This window comes from Pleurodeles waltl, chromosome 1_2 (genome assembly GCF_031143425.1).
Source record: "Pleurodeles waltl isolate 20211129_DDA chromosome 1_2, aPleWal1.hap1.20221129, whole genome shotgun sequence".
Taxonomy (NCBI): domain Eukaryota; kingdom Metazoa; phylum Chordata; class Amphibia; order Caudata; family Salamandridae; genus Pleurodeles; species Pleurodeles waltl.
In genome coordinates, this window is record NC_090437.1 from 1,317,961,654 (window position 1) to 1,317,982,741 (window position 21,088).

Here is a 21,088-nt window from a genome sequence, read left to right on the forward strand (position 1 = left end):
GTTGCCTTATCTTTACAAGCATAAAAGATAAACCATAAACAGAAACACAACACTGTAAATAAGGATGCTTTCTTTTGCAGTCCAGGGAACATGAAGAGCTGAGACAGTCCATAACAAGGCGATCAAGATGTTGCTTGAAGATATGTATTTTAACTGAGTTGGTGGTGAGATGGACCAAAGTATGATCTGTGGCGGGTCACTGTCACAATCATGTAACAGTTATCTTTATTACTCTTTCTTCCACTCTTCCATGTCACAATCCTTACAGGAGAATGCATCATTTTGTCTGAGATTCTTGACAACACCCATCTTTCAAGGTTGCCATAAAAGCAGTAGGGCCCCCAGACTCCTTCTGTACTACCCGATAACCAAGTGGTTTGAAAGCTGACAAACGAGGAGAGGTAGGAGGGATGCAAGGACGTTAGTAAGGAAAGCTAGAATGGGGAGGTTTAAAGATTACCAGTAAATAAGGGGGTCATCTTCAAATCTCTCTTCTATGTCCTCAACATTGAAGAATATCAAAGTTGACCCTATCTTCAGGTCAGTAATCCTCAGACCAGTTCTGAGAGCCGAACCACTGTACACACACTGACCTTTCTATTTAATGTCTCGAGGATACCTCCTCATGAAATGAGATGCAACACCACATCTCCCTTTGGACAGTTGCAGCTGGTGAACTTTGAAAGAAGTGGGGTACATATGTACCTGCAATCAGAGCAAAGCTGACACTCTAAAGGACAGTTCTGGGGGCTCGGGGTTCTGCAAGAACATTTTGATAATATAAGGCTAAATGGAGTATTTTACTGCACAATTTTTACATACATTGTCTAAAAAATCCAAAGATGCTGAATGAAATATCTCAGTGTTTTAGGTGGTCTGCCAGGCAGGTGCTACTCCCTATCAGGGTGTTGGAGCTCAACTTCCCTAAGACAAGTATGAAACAAATTGTAGAAAAATAGTAGGTTTTTCATCACAATTTCCCTTAAAAACTAGGTAGAGAGCTGTATTTAATACAGGGGGTAAAACATGTCTACGTCATATCACAAGACTCATCATTTATTAAAATACACATTTTTCTATCTTGCTTCTTCAAAATGTTAATCTGAGTCATATACATGAATGAATACTCAGCCAGAACAGCTGGAACTAGCCATCCTAGAAGCACGCATTGAAGTCAACAGCAACACAAATGCATGTACGAATCGACGGCAGACAAGTTGGCACAGTCACAGTACAGCAATAAAACAAAATACAATAATACTAAACAACAGACAGCAGCAGAATGCATTTTCACCTACTGTTGCAAGACACCCAGGCCCTCATTATAACATTGCCGGTATTGACCGCCTTCCGCCATGGCGACGGCCACCAACATACCGCTGCCGTGGCTACCACTCGGCAATGAGTATCATGTCCGCTGATGGTATTCCGCCAGAAATCTCGCGGAACACCGCCGCCGGTCATGGCGGCGGACGGCGGTAAGGCAGCGCTGCTGACAGCAGCACCGCTCCACCAGAAAAATACCGCCGACCGGATCATGAGCAATGATACAGCCTGGTGGTGTTTTGCTGGCAGACACTTCTGCGGACAGCAGCGCCGCAGACCGTCTCCAGCCGGAGGACCCCCTGCAAGCAGGTAATTGGGTTCTCCAACCGGAGAGACTGTGTTGTGTGTATGGGGGGGGTTTATGTTTTGGATGCATGCATGCGGGTGTGAGTCACGCTGGGTGCATGCATGAATGAGTGATTGTGAGTGTTGTGTGTTGTGGATGGATGTGTGTGACAAAGTATGTTGGTGTGTGTTGTGGTGTGTATGTATGTGTGCATGCGTGGGTGGAGGTGGGTATGCATGTATGCATGTGTGTATATGGGTGCGCGTGTGGGTGTGTATATGTGTGGGGGCAGGAGCGGGTGGTGGAGGGTGGGGGAAGACTCTGGGGAGGGGTTGGTGGGTGGGGGAGACCCCTATCAGTGCCAGGGAAGGAATTCCATGGCACTGATAGAGCCTACCGCCATGGTTTTCGTGGCAGTACAAAAACCACTAAAAACCAAGGTGGTAGCCTGGGTCATAATCCCGAGGGTGGGAATGTGATGGCTGATGGGTTGGAGACCGAAGTCTCCAGCTCAGCGGCTGTTACCACCCTAGTGGTCTGTGTGTTAAAGTGGCGATGTTGGATGGCGGTAACCGCCAGGGTCCAAATCCCATTTTTTTTACTGCCAGCCTGTTGGCGGTATCACTGCTGCTTTAACACCGACCGCCAGGGTTGTAATGAGGGCCAAAATGTTCACAAACGACCTCAAAATAATTATCAGAGCTCAAGAGGCTGTGTGTGATCTTATATATTTCCTTGCACCATTTTTCTGGCCAACCTAACAGGGGGACACCCCCTTTGCATACATTATGCCTGGCACAGGCATAATGTAGCACAAAGGAGTTACAGAGTGGAGCAATAAATCAATCAATCAATCAATCAGCGTTTGTTAAACGTAACTACTCACCTGTGAAGGTCTCAAGGCGCTGATGGTTGTATGGCGGGGGCGTTGAGCGTCCATCAGTGTGGTGGTTCTTCAAATATCCATGTCTTCAGCTTTTTTGAGAAGTTGAGGAGGGGTGTAGTCTGTCTGAGGTGGGGCGGTTGGGCGTTCCAGGCTGTGGTGGTGAGGTAGGAGAAGGAGCGTCCCTCTGTTCTTGTTTTTCTGATGCGGGGTACTTTGGGGAGAGAGAGCTGGGCTGAGCCTAGGGTCCTGTGGGGTATGTGGAAATTGAGTCACCTGTTCAGGTAGGCTGATCCGGTGTTGTGGACGGCTTTGTGTGCGTGGATGAGGATCTTGAAGGTGATTCTTTTCTCTATTGGGAGCCAGTGTAGTGTGCGCAGGTGCTTAGAGATGTGACAGTGTTGGGGCAGGTCAAGGACCAGTCTGGCGGTGGTATTCTGGATGTTCTGTAGTTTGCTGGTGAGTTTCTTGTTGATTCCGGCATAGAGCGCGTTGCCATAGTCCAGTCTGCTGGTAACGAGGGCATGTGAGATGGTCTTTCGGTGTTCGGAGGGGATCCATTTGAATGTCTTGCGTAGGAGGCGGAAGGTGAGGAAGCAGGTGGATGCGACTGATTTGATTTGGTGGTCCATGTTGAGTTTGGAGTCCAGGGTGATTCCGAGGTTGCAGGCTTGGTTCGTGGGGTGGTGGGGCTTCCAAGGGTGGAGGGCCACCAGGAGTTGTTCCACGCATTGGGTTGAGGGCCCATAATGAGTACTTCAGTTTTGTCTGTGTTGAGTTGTAGGCAGCTGCTTTTCATTCAGTCGGCGACTGCTCCCATGCCTTCCAGGAAGTTGTGTCTGACTGTGTTGGGTTCGTTGGATAGGGAGAGGATGAATTCAGTGTCGTCAGTATAGTAGGAGACGATGTTGAGTCCGTGGTTTCTGGCGATGACGGCTCTTGGGGCCATTTAGATGTTAAACAGCGTGGGGCTGAGGGAAGATCCCTGAGGGAGGATCCCTGGGGAACTCCGCATGTGGTAGGTGTGGGGTCCGAGAGGTAGGGGGGAAGTCCTACTCGTTGAGTTCTGCCGGAGAGGAAAGATTAGATCCAGTTGAGGGCCTTGTCTCTGATGCCGGCCTCGTGAAGTCTGCGTATCAGGGTGTGGTGGGAGACCGTGTCGAATGCCGCTAAGAGGTCGAGCAGGATGAGGGCCGTAGTCTCTACCTTGTCCATCAGGGAGCGGATGACGTCTGTTGTGGCCAGAAGGGCTGTTTCGGTGCTGTGGTTTTTTCTGAAGACAGATTGGGAGGCGTTGAGGATGTTGTGGTCTTCGATGAAGGTGGCAAGTTGGCTGTTGATGGCTTTTTCTATGGTCGGTGGGGTCCTCCAAGGGTTTCTTAAGGAGAGGGCTGATCTCAGCGTGTTTCCAGTCATCAGGGAAGGCGGCATCTGCTAGGGAGCGGTTGATGGTGAGGCGGAGCTTGGGAGCGATGGTTTCAGCGGCTCTGTTGAAGATGTGGTGGGGGCATGGGTCTGTGGCGGCCCCAGAGTGTATGGCCCTCCCTGTCTTCAGTGTATCTTCGGTGGTGAGGGGGGTCAAGTTGGTGATCGTTGGTTTTTTGGTGTCGGGTTCCGGTGGAGGGGGGTCGGCACGTAGGTTGTCCTCGCTGAAGTTGTCGTAGATGGCCTTGATTTCGTGGTGGAAGTATGTGTTGAGTTTGTTGCAGAGATCTTGTGCGGGTGGGATGTCCGTTGCTTCCCTGTTGGGTTGGGTGAACTCCTTGATGATGCTTGAGTTCTTTGCTGTTGTGTGCATGTGTTGAGATTCTTTCTAGTATTGCTTTCTTTCTGGTGCTTTTGATGAGATGGTGGTGTGCTGTGGTGACGGCTCTGAAGTTGATTTGGGCTTCTGTAGATTTGGTGTTTCTCCAGATTTTCTTGAGGCGTCAACATGTGCATCTGGATTCTCGGAGTTCTGCAGTGAACCAGCTTGCTTTCTTGGCATGGGTGCTGTTGTTCTTTTTGAGGGGGGCTATGGCGTTGGGGCAGTCAGCGATCCATTTGTGCAAGGTGCGGGCTTTTGTGTCTCCAGCTGAGGCTTGATTTTTACTTAAGGACTACAATTTCAGGCTTTGTTGCTATTCAACCTTGCCAACAATAAAGGCTGAAGCATAGGTTTGTTTATTACATCAATGTGGTTGTCATGGCAACATGCAGGCTGAGAACGTGAGAAGACTGGTAGGCTCTTCTCCTGGTTGAAACCAATGGGTTTGTGTGGGTGTTGGATTGCGAGAAGAAGTGAATAGTGAGGACAGATGGAATATATATCTCCACTGAAAGCTAGAGCCTGGCTCTGGCTTAACTGGAGGTCCCATTGAAACCTCAAGCCCATGACAAGCTGAGCTGTCAAGTGGATTCTGCCTGCCACGCTCCCTCTGCCCCAGGATGTGGCATTATGGCCAGAGCTGCCAGGTTTGGATTTGGAGAACCAGATTTGAGTCTCTGCATCGGCTCAACCTCCTATGATTCTGTGCAAATCACATAGACCTAGATTTACTAAGCGCACGCCCTTAGGTGAGATTTTACTATTCCTCGCAGAGCCACCTTGAGTAGCTCTTCATGGCAGAGTAAATATCCAGTGACGCAAGGCACTGTAAGTTGCTGCCTTGCATTACTCTTCCCTGGGTAGGTTCCGTGGTTAGAGTGTGGTTGTTACCATGGACCCACCCATGGTTTTTGGCGCATTCCCAGATTTACTAACAATAGCAAACCTGACAATGCATCAAAATGTTACGCGGGAGGCATAACAAGATGAAATATGTTTAATTCTCCTAATTTTTTCCTCTGTCTACGTGCCCTGCATTCTGGAGCACACATTGAAAGAGGAAAAAGCCTCAGAGGACTGTTTTTGTGTAGGAAGATGTGCACTAAAAGAATCCTGCCTGCAATGCAGGCACTTTTGCAATATTGAGCCAGTAGGATGTCAGTTCGGAAAGAGAGCAGTAATACACCATATTTTGCTAGGGATGGTACATTCCTGCCCTGTACATTTGATGCACATCAAATGTTAGTAATTCTGCCCCTGAGTCACCTTATATCTTTAAAAAAATTAATGTGACCTTGTGCGATATAAGTGATGCTCACTAAAGTGCTCCAAAACCTTTGGGTCGAGTTTGCGCTGTATAAAACCACAGAAAAAAGCACAAAGAAGTAAAAACAGCATGTTAACAAAAAAAGCAAGGCAAATAAATACGCATTGAGTGGCTGATTTGTATTCAGTGAAACAAGAAAAACCTGGATAAATCACAGCTTCTTTGCTTAAATTGTGTGATCTTGGGCACATATTTTATTTCACCAAAATTCCTCTTTATTCGTTATCGCATATGAAAACACTTTCAAGTATGTGATTTCAGGATACCAGTTATACAAAAACCTAATCTGCTTGATTTATATAATGTTTCTCTATAATAATCTGGGCCACATATAGGTTTTACATGACAACTGCCTTGCCTCTTATTTCACCAATGGTTCAGGTTTAAAAATTGTGCGTGACCTGGAAGCTAACACCAAAGCTTCTGATTTTTTTATTCATATGCTCTCTGCCCAGAAGCCAGGATAGGGTCGAAGGTCGACCCTCCTTCACTAGCCCGGCTTCTGATAGGACATATGACAGACAAGCCCCAGGTTTGTGAAGCATGTCAGCTATGGATTGTGAATGTGTGAAGCCGGGCTGTAAAAGCCAAAGCCCTCACATATGCACAACACCAATGGGCATGCTGGAGCCCTCTCTGGTGCTAACATGATGTTGCAGCTTTTTACACAAAAACAAACTATCGGAAAGATGGTTTGTTTTCCTGTAAAAGCTGCAAGATAGTGTGCAAGTATTTGGAGGAGGTGGGTAATCTATGAGGGGGGCACAGCCAAGGTGCCTCCTGTTAGCGAGCCGCTGCTGCCTTTGGGGGCTAGTCCCACAAGAACAACTGTAAGCACCCAAACATGAGATCCACAGATGTCTCCAATGAACAGTTGTCACCCTGTCTCATAAGACACTAGCATCCATATGGCAGTGCAGGCCTGAATACCAGAGTACAAGGGACATGAATAAACAAGAAGAATTCATATCATTGTAGAATCTCCCATTCATTAACCAGGGAGACTGCAGAAGATGTGATAAATGAAATCCAACCATGACCTTTGTGATTCTCTAAAGAGACTGAACAAGGAACGGCATCTAAAAAAGAGCAAGTGGTCAATAAACAATGACCCATAATGTGTTTCAAGAATTAGGCTTCCAGAAGCAGTATAGGCTCATATGTTCAAATGGCCAGCATCCTATTCCAGCAATCAACATGGATCCCTCTGACTGAGGGTCTTGACAGAAATCATCTCCCCAAGACTCAAGGAGGCAAGCAACCACTATCAGATGCTACCATCCTGCATGCCAAATACATGCCCAAATTAAAAAGAGGTGATATTGAATGCAGATGGCCTACCAATATACCCCTGAGAAATAAGAACTCTGCCCAACAAGGCAGATCTAAACAAACAGATGATGGAGTAGACTATAGTGCAGAGGGTTTTGGGAACAATTAGCACCACATGAGATACAGATGATATAGTAGAAACGTTCACCAATCAGTTGTCAAGAAATAGAGAATACCCAGGTTCCAAGGTAGGCTCAAATGTTTTAGAAAGAGCCTTAAGGGATGAATTACAGCATGAAAAAAAACATGCTGTCATGACCACACAAACCTGCCAAATCAAATCAAAGAAATGCTTGAGAGAAGCAAAGAGATATCCTCAGTGGAGACAGCAAAGCCCAAACTGGAAGAAGGTTTGCAGAGTAATCTTGCGCTTATTTCAAAGGAAGAATCAAGAAGAGAAGATTCAAGAGGGCCGTCGTGAGTCCTGAAGGTTAGTTACAGTTCTAGTCTTGCAATCGGTTGGTTGCTAGGTTGCCATTTTCCAGAGGATTGCCGCGTACATGCGGCTTTCCGCTTCTCTATGCACTCTTAAGAACATGTCTAACTCATTATTGAAATCATAAATGTTTGCCTTATCTTTAACGCCTTGAGAAAGCCCCGGCGTATATAGCCAGAGGAGGCGAAACACGTGTCGGCTGATCTTTCCTTTGTCTCTGTCATCGCTTTGGACAATACTTTTGCTTTGAACAAAAACATTTGTTGAATAAATGGAATCAACACGTTCAGTCTGCACAACAATGAAATAAAAATGTGAAAAAATTTGATAACATCAAGAACTGTTTGAGTGGGACTTTACCTATTTTTTATACCATATACTCTTTCTAGAGGACTTTGGTCCTTGTCCTCTGGTCAAGTCCCCCATTACCATGAACAAGGCATTTTTTACAGGAGAATAGTGACTTTGGACCCTCTCCAGTTTTTGGAGCTTTGGTTTTTCAAGTATTTACAAATACCAAGGTTATAAACGAAGGCCGAGTTTAACGGAGAAATTAATGTTAACAAGTAAGCATTTACAAATGCAACGGTAATAAACCAAAGTAGAGTTTAAAAGAGAAACAAACTTTAATAAACAAGCATTTACAAATACAAGTTATCAACAGATGTCGAAGTAAGAAAGGAGAAAGTAACTTTAATAAACAAGCATTTACAAATACAAGTATTGACTGAAGTCAAAATAAGACAGGAGAAACAAACTTTCACAAGCAAGAATTACCAATGCAATAAACGTAATTGAACTCTCTAATGTAAAGTAGAAACCAACTAACATCAGCTGATTTGGAGAACGCATTATCACAAACTATATATATATATATATATATATATATATATATATATAGCAACATAAAACCAATCTCTAACAAAGGTTGAGAAGTTCTTCCAGAATCAGTAATAAGCATTTTTAAGAAGAGCTTATCATTCATAGAGAGAAGCAAGGCTACAGAGAACTCAGGGTGAGTGAAGAAATAATAGAATTAAAGAGAATTAAGTGTTAAGAGTAGAAAGTGTAAAACTGATGTTGTGTGTCCCTAATAATTGCGACTGTGACTCTTGCAGGTGCTGCATCCAATCTTAAACGTGAAGAGGCAGACTGAGTACTGACGTTCATCATCTCTGTGGCAGTCTCTCTACAATCCCATTCCCCTTTCCCCCTCCGGGGTACTCAGCACGAAGGATTAAAATTAGTTGTGAGTAGCTCGGGTCGGGACTGAGCAGTTATCTTCTGCTTCTGAGGAAATCGAATTGAAGTATCCTGACACATGAAGAACACGCAAAGAGCATTTTTAACTAGTGTTACCAATGCTAAATAGATGGGAATCACGAAGTGACAAGAATTCCAAAATTCAACTTGAAATCCCTTAGACACTTGAGCAGCACCTTTGAAATAACCACATCCAGAAATGAGATAGTACTGACAACTGTGAAGGAGAGCAAGACAATGTCCTGACACCTCATTAGGTCTTCCTTGATAACCATGCCAAAGTTCTTGAACCTCAGGCATCAGGAATATGATGGAACATACCAGATGCCATCCAGTTGCTTGCACAAGAGCGAATGGTGTGAACATGAAAGTTGACAAAGCCAGCTCACAAGACATCCTGCACTGTCACTGTTTGTGTTTGAAGAACAAGAAGCAAGCAGCATAGAGTGTAGTCTGCTAACCTGGAACCACAGTCAGAAGGTCAACCAATCAGACTGTGAGGGACATCTCCATGGAAACTTTCAATCCTTGAGCCTGCAAATTAAACTGTTCTATCAACACTTCACCAGAAAGCAGGACACCATGGAATAGCCTCTAAACACCAAGGGGCAAATGTATCAACATTGTGCACCCCTGCAAAGTAGGGAAAGTGTTAATAAAGTATTTACTTTCCAGCTCAAAAATGTGGGGCAAATGTGTGCACGTGGTGCTAGGCAGCCTGTTTGTGTGCCTATTCTGTGAAACAGAGTAGCAGTACATTATTTTAGTAGATATGGCTCTGTGATTTCCTATCTAATTCTTAAGTACAATATACCAACAGTGGAAGTACATTGCTCAGTTATGAGATCATGTACAGTCCTCCCCCACTGGAGGCCAGGCATCAAACACCAGTCAAAGATATAGGCCCTGTAAAGAATATGTACCGGGGCACACTCAAAAAGTCCAAGAAGTCCAAACTTTTCTATGCTTGCAAGTCAGTGCATGATACGAGAGTATGGTACATCAAAAGGATTTTATTCATCCGTTGGCAAGAGATTTAAACCAAGGCAACGGTGGGTTCAATGGAAACAACAGCCAAACAGCCGACATGTGTTCCGTCTAACAGACTTTTTCAAGGCATCAATGAAAGGCATGAACCAATACTGTAAAGACTGTATCAAGGATCCTGTGTCCTGGACATTCCACCAAGTCCAATGGATGGTATGTATACAAAAAGCGAAGAATGCGCATTGAATCAAGTGTCGTTTTACGACCCCGATAAGTCGTACAACTGTGTCTCCTCCACTATACGTGAATGACGGCCACAGATATAGGCCCTCATTATGACATTTTTGGTAAATCCCACTTGCCGCCATACTGACTGCCGCCAACATACCGCCGCCGCCGCGGATATCCGCTAACCATATTATGACACACACACACCAATCCATCACTATTCAGCCACACACACAAATCTGCCAGCCCACAGGTCAGTGATAAAGTGGCGGTAGCAAAGCCCACACCGTTACGCCAACAGAACTATGCCCACAACATTATGACCCACAAATCACCATGGAGGACATTGAATGGCGGTAAACCACTGGCGATACATACTGCAGCGCTCAAAATACACACTGTTAGACTTTTCATCCTTGGCGTGGTCTCCCTTAACTTTTTGCCTCTGTTCCCCAGGTTGTTGATGGGTGCTGGACTCTGATTTTATTGTTTTTGTTACTCTGGGCACTTTACCACTGCTAACCAGTGCTAAAGTGCAAGTGCTCCTGTTTAAAATGTGTACGTAATTGGTTCTCCATGATTGGCATATTTGTTTTACTGTTAAGTCCCTAGTAAAGTGCACTAGAGGTGCCCAGGGCCTGTAAATCAAATGTTACTAGTGGGCCTGCAGCACTGGTTGTGCCACCCACACAAGTAACCCTGTAATCATGTCTCACACCTGCCACTGCAGTGTCTGTGTTTGTATTTTTACTCTGTAAATTCGACGTGGCACGTGTTTTCCCACTTGCCAGGACTAAACCTTCCCTTTTCTTACATGTAAGGCACCCCTAAGGTAGGCCCTAGGTAGCGCCAAGGGCAGGGTGCAGTGTATGGTTAAGGTAGGACATATAGTAATGTGGTTTATATGTCCTGACAGTGAAATATTGTTAAATTCGTTTTTCACTGTTGCAAGGACTGTCTCTCTCATAGGATAATATGGGGGCTACCTTTAAATATGATTAAAGCGTAGATTCCCCTAGAGAGTAGATGGACATGTGGAGTTTGGGGTCCCTGAACTCACAATTTAAAAATACATCTTTTAGTAAAGTTGATTTTGAGATTGTGCGTTTGAAAATGCCACTTTTAGAAAGTGAGCATTTTCTTGCTGAAACCATTTTGTGACTCTGCCTTGTTTGTGGATTCCCTGTCTGGGTCAGTTTGACAGTTGGGTTGTTTTTCACCTCACACCAGACAGTGACACAAAGGGGGCTGGGGTGTAACCTGCATTTCCTGATTAGCCATCTCTGCTAGGAGGGAGGGGTGGAGTGGTCACTCTCATCTGAAAGGACTGTGCCTGCCTCTGACAATGCCGGCTCCAACCCCCTGCTGTGTGTCTGATGACTTGCCTGGGCAAGGCAGGATTTCAGAAGTAGGTGTGAGTCCCCTTTGAAGAAAGGTGACTTCAAAGACTAAAATGGGTATAAGAAGGGCACCCAAATCTACAGACTTTAGAAACACTTCTGGAACCAAGAGGAACCTCTGCCTGGAGAAGAGCTGATAGCTGAGGAAGAAGTGCTGCTCTGCCTGTGGCTTTGCTTTGTGGAGCTTTCCTGCAGTGCTGCTTCTGCCAGAGTAAGAGGGCAAAGACTGGACTTTGTGTGCCTTCCATCTTGTGAAGTAATCTCCAATGCTTGATTTAGAGCTTGCCTCCTGTTGTTTGAAGTCTCAGGGACAGCAAAGACTTCTCTCTGCCAGCACCTGGAGTCTCTGGAGAGACTCCTGCTCTGACAAGTGGTGCCCGATCCAGTTCCTGGGCCCTTGAAAGAAAAGCTGGTGGAAATCCAAGAAAATCGACTTCGGATGACTCCGGACCACCCCCGCCGCTGCTGAATCCGGTAACGCCGCCTGCACCTGATGCCGTGACCTTCGCTGGAACGCGACGCTCTTCGCAGGCCAGACGACGCTGCAGCCCCGCTGAAGTCCGTGACTCCGTCACTCTTCACCAAAGGTACTGTACTTGGGGGTCTACACGACTCCGTGTCCGGTGCCGCTGGTGTCGGCTTGTTGGGAACGACTCCGTCACGACGCCGTGTTAACATCTCATTGAAGCATTTTTGTTTCTAAGCGCTATTTTTGAGTTTAATCTTTAAACATTAATAACTTGACTTGTGTATGTTGGATTTTTGTCGTTTTGGTCTTGTTTTGTTTAGATAAATATTTCCTATTGTTCTAAACCGGTGTTGTGTCATTTTGTAGTGTTTTCATTAAGTTACTGTGTGTGTTGGTACAAATACTTTACACCTAGCACTGAGGTTAAGCCTACTGCTCTGCCAAGCTACCAAGGGGGTAAGCAGGGGTTAGCTGAGGGTGATTCTCTTTTACCCTGACTAGAGTGAGGGTCCTTGCTTGAACAGGGGGTAACCTGACTGTCAACCAAAGACCCTATTTCTAACATTGGTGATCAGCGGTTGGGATTTGGACTTGTATTTGTGCTTGACATACAGTAATTAAGTGTACACTACTGTTTGAGTTCAGACCACTACGTGACCACATACTACTAGTCTTGTGATTTTTGTTTTTTTCTATTTGGACTGTTTTTGCTCTGCATTCAGTTTCTTTTTTCGCTGATCCGGTGATTGACTTATCTGGAAGTTCATTTGAGAACTTGCTTTTCTGCATTTGGAACTTTGCACTCTTTTAACCTTTTATCATGTCTCTACTTGGAGATGCATCAGTTGAAGCTGTTTTTGACCTGAAGCAATTGGATAGTTATAACAAGGCTCAGCTAAAGCAGTTTTGTAAAAATTTTGGTTGTCCCATTAAGAGCTCTTCCAAGAAGGATGAGCTGAAAAAGGCGCTGAGGGCCTGGGTGACAACCAGAAGCACTGGATGGCACACTGAGGATGAGGAGGAGGATGAGGATGAGGAGGGAGAGCAATCAGTACATAATGGTATAGTGGGGGGACCTGTTATTCCCAGGGAAAAAGTCTCTAGGGCAAGTAGCAGTGTATCCTCCAAGGGACTGACACCTGGAGAGTTACAGGACAGACAGGAAGAGAGGGAGTACCAATTGGAGCTGAAAAAGCTCAGTCTAGAGATGGAACAGAGAAGGCTGGCCATTGAGGAAAGGAAGTTAGCAATGGCTCATGAGCTCAGTTTAAAAGAGATAGATCAGAGGAGTCAGCCCAGTAGGGATGGTGGCAGCAATCCTACAGTGCAGCCTGAGAGAAGGGTACACATCCCAAAAGACCTTGTGAGGGATTATAAGAGGGAGGATGATATCTACTTATGGTTCAAGGGTTATGAGTCAGCTCTCCACATGAACCTGGTCCCTGAAGCTCATTGGGGGGCAGCCCTGTGGAAGCATTTTGAGGCAGAGGGGAGGGACACACTGACAGCCTTAGGGGATGCTCAGGATCTCACCTACCCTGTCATGAAGGAGGCCTTACTCACCAGGTATGGCCTCACCCCTGAGCAGTACAAGGAGAAGTTTAGATCCTACAAGAGAAAGGAATCCCAAACATGGTTGGAATGTGTTGATTCTTTTTGCAGGTCACTGGATGGTTGGGTGAAGGGCAGTAAAGTAAACACATATGAGGGGCTTTACAATTTAATTGCTTGGGAGCACTTGTACAGTTTATGTTTTCCAGAGCTGCACCAGCACCTCATTGACAGCAAGCTGACTGACCCCAGGAAGCTTGCACAGGAAGCGGACCGCTGGGAGAGCACCAGGGTCCAAAAGAGGTATGGGGGAGACCACGCCAAGGGTGGGCAGGGTCCCTCTCAGAAGAAAGGCAGGGGGGTAAGGGCAAACAGGGGGAGTTCTCTAAAGGGCCCCAAACTGATTCCCAGGGTAAGGATTCCCAACCCCCCAGTGAAAAGAAGCCATGGTTGTCCAAAGGGAAGCCAGTGGCAGGTGGTCCCCCACGTAAGTGCTATGCATGTGACCAGGTGGGTCATGTGAGGGGGGACCCCAAATGCCCCAAAAGTACACCGGCACCCACTGGTGCACCGTCCCAGGGTTTGGCCAGTGTAGCGCTTGGGGAGGAGTTGGTTTCAGGTGGGTGGGAACCAGCAGAAATGACCCTTGTCTCACTAGGGGACAGTGAGATGGTCCAGAGAAACCTAGTGCCTGATAACACTAAGAAGTACAGGCAATGGGTGACCATCAATGGACAGAGGGTGGAGGCTCTGAGAGACACACGAGCCAGTGTGACTACAGTGAGGAGTCACCTGGTGTCTGAAGAGCAGATTGATCCCCGGGTACTTCACCAAGTAGTTGCGGTAGACAACTCTGAGCGCCTCTGCAGAGTGGCGCAGGTTCCCTTTGAATGGGGGGGGGTCTCAGGTTCCTGGAAAGTAGCTGTGAGTCCAACCATGCCTGTTGATTGTTTGCTAGGTAACGACCTGGAGGATTCCCCTTGGAAGGAGGTGGAACACAGGTCTCACTTGGAGATGTTGAGTCTGCCTGGGTGGGTATGCGTATCCACCCGGTCTATGGCAGCCAATCAGGGTAGTCAAGAGCCCCTGAAGCCTGAAACAGTGGCCCAGGGGACCGCCAAGAAGAGGATGGGCAGGGGGCACGGGAAACCAGCCCCAGAAGTTCCCACGGTCCGGGAGGAGGCAGAGCCTGAGGGTGATGCCCCGGAGCCTACAGGGGAACAGGTGGCTGAACTGGGGGAGATCCCTGAGCTGTCGCAGTGGCAGCAGGAAGGGGGACCCACCAGGGAAGCATTCTGCACAGCGCAGAAGGAGTGCCCTACTCTTGAGGGGCTGCGGCAGCAGGCTGCAGCCCAGACGGCTGGCGAGGCGCCAGGTACTCACCTGATTTATTGGGAGGATGGCCTCCTGTACAGTGAGCCTAAGGTTCCTGAGCCTGGGTCAGCTCGTATGCTGGTGGTACCCCAGTGCTTCAGGGCCTTCCTACTGGGTTTGGCTCATGATGTGCCTTTGGCAGGACATCTAGGGCAGGACAAGACCTATAAGAGGCTTGTCTCCCACTTTTACTGGCCCTTGATGCACAAGCAGTCAGCTGCTTATTGTAGGTCTTGTCAGACTTGTCAGGCAAGTGGCAAGAGTGGGGGGAAATGCAAAGCTCCCCTCCAACCTTTACCTGTAGTCAGCACTCCCTTTGAAAGGGTAGGAATTGACATTGTGGGGCCTCTGGATCCCAAGACAGCCATGGGCAACAGGTTCATCCTGGTCTTGGTGGACCATGCCACACGGTACCCAGAAGCCATTCCTCTAAGGACGGTCACTGCCCCGTGGTGGGACGTGCCTTGATGGGGGTTTTTACCCGCATGGGGTTCCCCAAGGAGGTGGTATCTGATAGAGGTACAAACTTCATATCCACTTATATGAAGTCTCTGTGGAAGGTGTGTGGGGTAACCTACAAGTTCACCACCCCTTACCACCCCCAAAGTAATGGTCTGGTTGAGAGATTAAACCGCACCTTGAAAGGCATGATTCAGGGCCTGTCAGAGCCCTTGAGGCGTAAGTGGGACGTTCTCTTGCCATGCCTTCTGTTTGCTTACAGGGAGGTGCCTCAAAAGGGACTTGGCTTTAGCCCCTTTGAGCTCATCTATGGCCACCCTGTGAGGGGACCGCTCAGTCTGGTGAAGGAGGCTTTGGAGAAAGCTCCTAGTAAACCACCCCAGGATGTATTTAGCTACATGCTGGCACTAAGAAACCAGACTGCCCGCTTCAGGAGTCTCGCTCAGGAGAACCTGGAAGCAAGCCAGGAGGATATGAAACGGTGGTACGACCAGAATGCCACTCTGGTTGAGTTTCAGCCTGGACAAAAAGTGTGGGTCATGGCACCAGTGGAGCCTAGGGCTCTCCAAGATAAGTGGACTGGGCCTTTTGAGGTGGTGGAAAGAAAGAGCGAGGTCACCTATCTGGTAGACTTGCAATCCCCCAGAAACCCTTTGAGGGTCCTACATGTCAACCGCCTCAAACCACACTTTGAGCGAACTGAGCTATCCATGCTCCTAGCGACAGATGACGGGGTGGAGCAAGAGAGTGAGCCTCTTCCTGACCTCCTGTCTGCAGGAGAGAAAGATGGGTCTGTGGAGGGAGTGATCCTCTCCCCCTCCCTGACTGAGGAACAGCAGAGGGACTGTTCCCACGTGCTGGGACAGTTCGCCTCGCTGTTTTCCCTGATCCCAGGAGTCACACACCTGTGCACACATGATGTGGACACTGGGGACAGTACACCTGTTAAACATAAGGTTTACAGGGTGACTGACAGGGTCAGGGCTTGCATTAAGGAGGAAGTCTCCAAAATGTTAACCCTAGGGGTTATTGAGCACTCCAGCAGTCCTTGGGCCAGCCCAGTGGTCTTGGTCCCAAAGGCTGCTGCTCCTGGTGCCACTCCAGAACTTAGGTTCTGTGTGGACTACCGGGGTCTCAATGCGGTCAGCAAGACTGACGCACACCCCATCCCCCGAGCTGATGAGCTCATTGATCGGTTAGGAGCTGCCAAGTACCTAAGTACGTTTGATTTAACATCTGGGTACTGGCAGATTGCCTTAACTGAGGGGGAAAAAGAGAGGTCAGCATTCTCTACCCCAGATGGGCACTTCCACTTCAATGTGATGCCCTTTGGGATGAAGAATGCCCCTGCCACCGTTCAGAGGTTGGTCAACCAGGTGTTGGCAGGACTGGATGAGTTCAGTGCCGCCTACCTGGATGACATTGCTGTGTTTAGTTCCACATGGGAGGAACACCTGCAACACCTCTGGAGAGTGTTAGAGGCCCTGCAGAAGGCAGGCCTCACTATTAAGGCGAGCAAGTGCCAAATAGGGAAGGGTTCTGTGGTGTACTTAGGACACCAGGTAGGGAGTGGACAGGTGGCACCCCTACAGCCTAAGATTGACACGATTCTGCCTTGGGAGCCTCCCAAGACCCAGACTGAAGTGAGAGCCTTTTTAGGTCTCACAGGATATTACAGGAGGTTTGTTAAGGGATATGGTACCATTGTTACCCCCTAACGGAGTTGACTTCTAAGAAGCAACCCAAGAAAGTGATCTGGACAGAGGCTTGCCAGAACGCTTTTGATGCCCTGAAGGCTGCCATGTGCACAGCACCTGTGCTGCAGGCACCTGACTACTCCAAGGAGTTTGTTGTGCAAACAGACGCCTCAGAGCATGGTATTGGAGCAGTACTCTCACAGCTTAATGAAGAGGGCCTAGATCAACCCGTAGCCTTCATTAGCAGGAGGTTACTACCCAGGGAACGTAGGTGGAGTGCCATAGAACGCAAAGCGTTTGCTGTGGTCTGGGCACTGTAAAAGCTAAGACCCTACTTGTTTGGGGCTCACTTCCGAGTTCAGACCGACCACAGGCCCCTCAGATGGTTAATGCAGATGAGGGGTGAGAATCCAAAACTGTTGAGGTGGTCCATTTCCCTACAGGGGATGGACTTTACGGTGGAACATCGTCCTGGTACAGAGCACGCCAATGCTGATGGTCTGTCCAGGTTCTTCCGCCTTAGTGATGAGAACTCCCATGAGGTTGGGTATTTGCTCCCCACTTTTAGCTGGGGGGGACACGTGTTAGACTTTTCATCCTTGGCGTGGTCTCCCTTAACTTTTTGCCTCTGTTCCCCAGGTTGTTGATGGGTGCTGGACTCTGATTTTATTGTTTTTGTTACTCTGGGCACTTTACCACTGCTAACCAGTGCTAAAGTGCAAGTGCTCCTGTTTAAAATGTGTACGTAATTGGTTCTCTATGATTGGCATATTTGTTTTAATGTTAAGTCCCTAGTAAAGTGCACTAGAGGTGCCCAGGGCCTGTAAATCAAATGTTACTAGTGGGCCTGCAGCACTGGTTGTGCCACCCACACAAGTAACCCTGTAATCATGTCTCACACCTGCCACTGCAGTGTCTGTGTGTGTATTTTTACTCTGTAAATTCGACTTGGCAAGTGTACCCACTTGCCAGGCCTAAACCTTCCCTTTTCTTACATGTAAGGCACCCCTACGGTAGGCCCTAGGTAGCCCCAAGGGCAGGGTGCAGTGTATGGTTAAGGTAGGACATATAGTAATGTGGTTTATATGTCCTGACAGTGAAATATTGTTAAATTCGTTTTTCACTGTTGCAAGGACTGTCTCTCTCATAGGATAATATGGGGGCTACCTTTAAATATGATTAAAGCGTAGATTCCCCTAGAGAGTAGATGGACATGTGGAGTTTGGGGTCCCTGAACTCACAATTTAAAAATACATCTTTTAGTAAAGTTGATTTTGAGATTGTGCGTTTGAAAATGCCACTTTTAGAAAGTGAGAATTTTCTTGCTTAAACCATTTTGTGACTCTGCCTTGTTTGTGGATTCCCTGTCTGGGAAAGTTTGACAGTTGGGTTGTTTTTCACCTCACACCAGACAGTGACACAAAGGGGGCTGGGGTGTAACCTGCATTTCCTGATTAGCCATCTCTGCTAGGAGGGAGGGGTGGAGTGGTCACTCTCATCTGAAAGGACTGTGCCTGCCTCTGACAATGCCGGCTCCAACCCCCTGCTGTGTGTCTGATGACTTGCCTGGGCAAGGCAGGATTTCAGAAGTAGGTGTGAGTCCCCTTTGAAGAAAGGTGACTTCAAAGACTAAAATGGGTATAAGAAGGGCACCCAAATCTACAGACTTTAGAAACACTTCTGGAACCAAGAGGAACCTCTGCCTGGAGAAGAGCTGATAGCTGAGGAAGAAGTGCTGCCCTGCCTGTGACTGTGCTTTGTGGAGCTTTCCTGCAGTGCTGCTTCTGCCAGAGTAAGAGGGCAAAGACTGGACTTTGTGTGCCTTCCATCTTGTGAAGAAATCTCCAAGGGCTTGATTTAGAGCTTGCCTCCTGTTGTTTGAAGTCTCAGGGACAGCAAAGACTTCTCTCTGCCAGCACCTGGAGTCTCTGGAGAGACTCCTGCTCTGACAAGTGGTGCCCGATCCAGTCCCTGGGCCCTTGAAAGAAAAGCTGGTGGAAATCCAAGAAAATCGACTTCGGACGACTCCGGACCGCCGCCGCTGCTGAATCCGGTAACGCCGCCTGCACCTGACGCTGTGACCTTCGCTGGAACGCGACGCTCTTCGCAGGCCCGGCGCCGCTGCAGCCCGCTGAAGTCCGTGACTCCGTGGAAGTCACCACACCACGCCGTGACAGACGCCGCTCGAAGTGCACCGATTCAACGTTTCGCACAGACGCCGCGATCCCCGACTTCGCGCATCGGCTTGTTTTCACTCTTCACCAAAGGTACTGTACTTGGGGGTCTACACGACTCCATGTCCGGTGCCGCTGGTGTCGGCTTGTTGGGAACGACTCCGTCACGACGCCGTGTTAACATCTCATTGAAGCATTTTTGTTTCTAAGCGCTATTTTTGAGTTTAATCTTTAAACATTCATAACTTGACTTGTGTATGTTGGATTTTTGTCGTTTTGGTCTTGTTTTGTTTAGATAAATATTTCCTATTTTTCTAAACCGGTGTTGTGTCATTTTGTAGTGTTTTCATTAAGTTACTGTGTGTGTTGGTACAACTACGTTACACCTAGCACTCTGAGGTTAAGCCTACTGCTCTGCCAAGCTATCAAGGGGGTAAGCAGGGGTTAGCTGAGGGTGATTCTCTTTTACCCTGACTAGAGTGAGGGTCCTTGTTTGAACAGGGGGTAACCTGACTGTCAACCAAAGACCCCATTTCTAACACACACACATACAAAACAACACCACATTGGACAATTCAAACTACACACACCTGATACCCATACTCACACCACAACCACACCACTATAAAACACACACCCACACTACCCACAACCGCTTACTACTACAAATAATTTCCAACAGAGAGAGACAGCAAGAGCACTCACACAACCAGAGCCACATACCACCATCACCTATATACCACCCATGCACCTTACATCACATACACCAACACATCACCGTATACACCCTCACCCACACCTCTCACACTACACCCATGGCACCACAACGACACCCCAGATTCTCTGAGGAGGAGCTAAGAGTCATGGTGGAGGAAATTATCTGGGTAGAGCCACAGCTATTTGGATCACAGGTGCAGCAGATATCCATTGCTAGGAAGATGTAGCTATGGCGGGGGATCGTGGACAGGGTCAATGCCGTGGACCAGCACCCCAGAACAAGGGATGACATCAGGAAGAGGTGGAACAACCTATGCGGGAAGGTGCGTTCCATAACAGCAAGACACCAACTCGCTGTACAGAGGTCTGGCGGTGGACCCCTACCTTCTCCCCAACAACTAACAACATGGGAGGAGCAATTCTTGGCAATCATGCATCCTGAGGGCCTGGCAGGAGTAGCAGGAGGACTGGACTCTGATAAGTCAACTCTCTATTACTATGACCCCCCCCACCTGCATGCCATCACATACCCCTATCCCTACCCTCACTCCCATCACTCCACCACTTCCCACATGCACCACTATCACAACCCACTTATCCCAATGCCAAGCCCTGCATGCTCTACCAATGCATGGACACCCTTCACAGACTTGCATGGACACCTATCACCACAGCATGCACACTAGAGAGAATCACCTAGCCCACCAAATAACAACTCACACAAGGCAAAGCTGCCAGGGCAATAAGAACCATAGAGGGTAACCTACCCATGCACAATATGGAAACAATAACACTGCATTTACATCCCCAGGGGTACCCCACCCAATGTCACCGGAGAAGAGGTGCCAGCAACATCCAATCTCCACCACAGACGAGGTCCACAGTGGTGACAGCAGCTCTGGTCGCCTGGATCTGGATGACCAACCCGGCCCATCTGGAACCTCCGGACAGTCGGTTACCCAGGCACAGTCTCACAGCACCAGAGAGCCTTCCCCCTCAGGAAACACCACCAGAGCACTCACGCAGCGGGCCCATACCTCTCTCTCCAGGACACTTCAATCAGCAGTGTGCACACTACTACAGGGACCCCAGGCCACCCCACAAACCCAGGACAATCAGGGTCCTGGGGTCAGTGGCAGTGTGTACACGGTTCAGGGGACAGAGGCACAGGACAAGAGGGAAGCTGGGAGGGCATCTGTGTGACAGGGGGATGACAGGCCCAGGGAACCGGCCCTCCAGGAGGCACTTACCATGATCCCCGGAGCATACCAACATTTCCACGATGCCCTGGGCCAGATCCTGGACAAGATGCAGGAGAACATGCGGCTGCAGGAGGGACAGTACCTGAGGATCAGGGAGGACTTGAAGGCCA

The 21,088-nt window shown here is 48.0% G+C and overlaps 1 long non-coding RNA gene across 1 annotated transcript in view; it reads right to left on the minus strand.

Annotated features, from left to right (window-relative positions):
- The window catches only part of LOC138296265 (uncharacterized), an 84,109-nt gene that overhangs the window by 42,351 nt on the left and 20,670 nt on the right, over positions 1-21,088 (minus strand). The window lies entirely within an intron of this gene.